Source organism: Pocillopora verrucosa, chromosome 11, assembly GCF_036669915.1.
Source record: "Pocillopora verrucosa isolate sample1 chromosome 11, ASM3666991v2, whole genome shotgun sequence".
In the NCBI taxonomy this organism is placed as follows: Eukaryota; Metazoa; Cnidaria; class Anthozoa; order Scleractinia; family Pocilloporidae; genus Pocillopora; species Pocillopora verrucosa.
Genome location: NC_089322.1, coordinates 2,120,920 through 2,125,543, shown reverse-complemented (window position 1 = coordinate 2,125,543; position 4,624 = coordinate 2,120,920).

The window sequence follows — 4,624 nt, the reverse complement described above, 5'->3', positions numbered from 1 at the left end:
TGCCCTTGGCATTTTTATTTGGAAGTGTGGCTTAGGAAGGCTGCGTGATTGACCCTAAAACTCTAATTCATCAGGGGTTTGCAGTCCCTCCTTAAGCCTACTGCTTTGGACTATTAAACCACCCCTCTATACTATCCTGAATTTCGAGAAGTTTTTCCATTACCAATCTTTTGCCCAACCAAATTTTCAAAAATGGTAGCAGGAATTGGGTCCATCGTGCATACTTGAACACACCTTTGACATCAGTACCTGAATTGAATATCCCCCCCCCCAAAACTTCATCCATTTAAGCAGCGCTTTGCTCAGATCATCGTGAAACGTACCCGACCCAGAGAGCGAAAAAAAGTCTGACGTTTGCTAACGTACTAACTGCTTCCAAAACCCTAAAATAAGAAGAAAAAACAAGTGGTAAAACGTCTTGCAAAGTATATAAATTTACCAACTTTGAGTTAAAACAGTGCAGAATTTCATACAATTGACTCTGACATCAACTCACTTGACGGGAGGAAAAGAGTTCATCATAAGGAACCTATGATTGATAACCTATACTGACTGAGCTTCAGTTGATTATTCAATTGAGGATAATGAAATGGATTAATAGTGAACTGGGAAATCAGCAGGGAAAACAATTTGTGTAAACTATGGAGTTGAGATAACCAATCAGATAGTCAAAAAAAAGAAAATATTAATACTGCTATATTTTTGTGACAAAAGGGTAAACATGAGAAGCAATAAGTATCATATTGTCTGTAATAAAAGAGGGGCAACGAGAATAATAATCTGTACCTGACAACGAATATTTAAGTAGTTGAAACTTGCATTGAGCTGAGGTCCGTAGAGTACGGTGGCCCACGGGTGCCACGGCAAAATATAAAAAACTCCACGGCACAAAACAAAAAAACTGTGCACACGGGTACAAACAAAAATTTCACGGCACAAACAAAAACACTGTCACGGCACAAAACAAAAACTTCCATCGGCACAAACAAAAACTTCACGGCACAAACAAAAATCTCACGGCACAAACAAGACAGACTCATGGCGGAAATCATGCTTCTCGTGCAGAGGCTTGCCGGAAGTGGATCTTCAGTCGATTAGGGGTAACCCAGCAATAGCAATATGGCGGAAATTCAATTTGATGTTGACTTTGAGACAAAGGAATACGACGCTGAGCAGGACAGCGAAGAAGCTCCTTTCGGTATCATTTTTTCAGAGGACTTTGAGTTACAAAGAAATCATTTTAACTCCCATTGAAAAAAACCATGACACTGAACATGTAGCCTAAGAACCTTTCAAAGACGAATCAAGAGTTACGGTCTTAGGAGACAACCAACCAGAATACAATATCCGATCAGGTCAGAGCATATGTCCAAACAATTATTGACGGCCATGGATCCTTTACAAGGGGTACAGGTCGCTGTGGCACACACCACAGCTTAAAAAGGTCAAGCGCAGAGTAACCGCGCGTCGGTTGTACAGAAACTTCTTCGAAATGGGACCCGGAAGGCCTCGGAATTAAGAAAAGCACGCCCGCCTGAGGAGGGAGGAGTTATTTAAAACCCAGGTCAAACTACTCATGGGCCATTGTGACAGCGCTACGGATAAACCTGGAAACCACCGGTTTTTTTCCAATTCATGGTTGCATAGATGGTTTGGGAGCAGGTCCTAAGATCGTGTGTGTTTAATACTGTAACGCGAGCCAATGACCAGCAAAACAACGGTAGCAGGCTATTTTTTCTTGATGCTGTTGAAGAGTATGATGGATGCCCAGTTGATCTCGTTACTGATCTGGGTATTGAAAATGGAATTATTGCAGCCACTCCCGTCTTTTTTTCAGAGATGACCCAGATAGCCATAGATAGGTGCCATAACCTCGAAACCAACGCATGAGGCTCTTGGTGGGAGACTTCTTAGACCTTTCTAATGCTACTGTGGTGGAAAAAATTTTTCAAAGATATGGTTGAATGGAAGACTAGTTGATCTCACCTCGGAGCTTGAAATGGAGTGCCTTTGGTTTTGCTTTTCCAGCTTCTGTAGAATGTTTTAAACGGAATTAGTCAAAGAGCACTGGATGACACTCATTCTTATTCGAAAGTCTCGACATGACACCATGATGTGGAGGCCAAGATTCGCTTTATTTATCTCCCTGAACTACATGGTGGTCATGTGCACTCAGTTTTTGTTAGCCATTACTGTGAGACAAAGAAAGGAACTACGCTCGCTCACATGTCATTTGGAAAAACGATTCGGACCAATGATATAACAGGAATATTTCAATTATGTCACAATGTGCTTGTGGTCTTAGGCAACCAACTGATTGGATAGAAGCACCAGAGCTCCTCAAAATTCTCCTGCAGTTTGGCTACCATAGAAGCATGTTGATTAGCACCGAGGTAACTAATTTTGGAGGTAACTTGAGGAATCACCATTTTAGGCGGTTTGCTACACCACCGAGAATGAGACCGTGATACATAAATGAAACAACAAACGCTCTAACATAACTCCCTTTATTTTAACGTCCCAAAGTAGTTTATTTAATTGTGAACTTTACTGGGGGGCGGGCGGGCCCCCTTTTTCCTTAAATATTCGTTCATTTTGAAAATCAAACAAGAATTATAGACCAAACGCTCTAACGTAAGGGTGGGTGATTTCCCACAAAAGAAACGCTCTTACCAGAGAATAAGCATGAAAACAAGTCCTATGAGTCTAATATGGCCTCACCACCAGAGTGGTCTTCTTTACAAACATTCTCAAGGTATTTTGTAATTAAAAAAACACATGTTCTTTACAATATAATATTCCTTAGAGTGGCAAAAATTGTAACAAGAACTGTAAAAAGCAAGAGCCCATCATTTCCTTTCTACAGGATTCTGGCGCTAAAACGTATACTGAAAAAAACAAAAGTATCCCTTCTGCAAAAATTTTTGCCCAATATGAAACAGACCAATGAATGTGTGTCCGAGACAAACACGAAAAAAATTAATGGTGATTTTGGAACGCCTTGCCACCACCCCATGACTGATCAACAGTTTAGTTGGTCTCTATTTGATCCTCCTGGCTTTCCTCAAAGACCTGTCCTATGAAAAATGCTAATATAAATACATTTTTCAAATCATTCATAAGTTTTCATGTGGCTCACCGGAAATTTGTTACTTCCCCCTGGCCACTGGCACCGAGTAAAAGAAAGCAAATCGAGTTTGTTGGGTTTTGCGAACAACACAAATCGTGAGTCAAACTTTACTGTGATTTGCATTTTTTTCACCGTTCAGCTTGCCAATGTTTTTGCCCACGTTCAAACCATCCCAGAATAGTGGCAGACGTTATTCACTGAGCTTTGCGACTCTGCAATTTCTATATCATTCTCGCTGTAATTCCACGCCCACAGCCCACTCCGTATACAGTGATATTTCCATCTTCCCAAGGCCAGAAGAAAATCCTGGAAAATTATCTGCCTCAGTGTTCTTCTTCTCAACCTTCTCGTCGCATGACAGATGAGCCCTGCTTGAGAATATTCAGGGCTCATCAAACGGAACAAATATGGTGGCATCCGCATCTTGGAGCTTCCCTTGCACAGATAAAGGGCTGACAGACCTTCGGATAATTAGTAACAAATGCTAGACAGACCACACACTGCTTAGACCCTTCTCAGTCTAAATTCACGTAGATACAAGCCACGCAGGGCGTTTGCTTGACCCCAACACTTACAGTGAGAGATCTTAACAAATTAATCTTCAATATGAGCCATATCAATAAGACGCAGTGTTAATATCCATGTTCAAGGATGGTGTCCTCTGTTTCTGTGTCAATGTTATTTCTAATTGCTGTCATATTAGCTGTCTCTCACTCAGAGTTAAATCCTTTTCCGCTGTCCAATTCAGCTTGGTGTCAACCTCATTCTTCACCCAGCGTCTCACAATGCTCTTTAGTCCAGGAAGGAAGGGGTCGTGGTCCTCCCTTTGGCAACACGCGCTACGTGCAACATCTCCACTGGCGTGAAAGTCACCATTTTGAACATGAAAGTGGAATCAATGGCCTTGGGTTCGGTACCACGTAGGAAATCAGTGTATTTCCTTTAAGCGGGAACGACCTCTGCAAAAATTCCCTTCCTTCTTCATGAACAGGACGAGATCACAGGTTTTTCCGTATTTCTGAAACGTGGCGGAAACATGCAACTCCATGTTTCGTTTATGTTTAACATGCACAAAAAGTGGTCCGGTTCGTTGTATACGCAGCAACGGAAACGCGAGAAAGCGCACGAAACCGGTAACGGAACACAGGTTATCCGTCGTGTTTCCAGAACGGTTTAACATGTTTCTGCCACGTTTCCGTTTACGGATTCTTGCAATTTCGTCCTGTGATGCTTCTGAATCTATTCCTTCCTCTCTTAAGAACCGTATTTTAATTCCATAATGAGTCCCTTGTTTTCTCAACTCGTGGCGCCACGAACGTATAATTCGCTGTAATGGTGTTTCCCGCCTCACAGTGATGAAGAACAAAGGTACAGAGTTATTCTCTTAAAATCTTTACCCACTTAGTTGGCCCGGGCAGAAAGATGGCCTCCTTGCAGTTGTCGAGCAAAAGAACATATTCCTCATCTTCTTCATAAAGGTTACTGTGGTAAGCT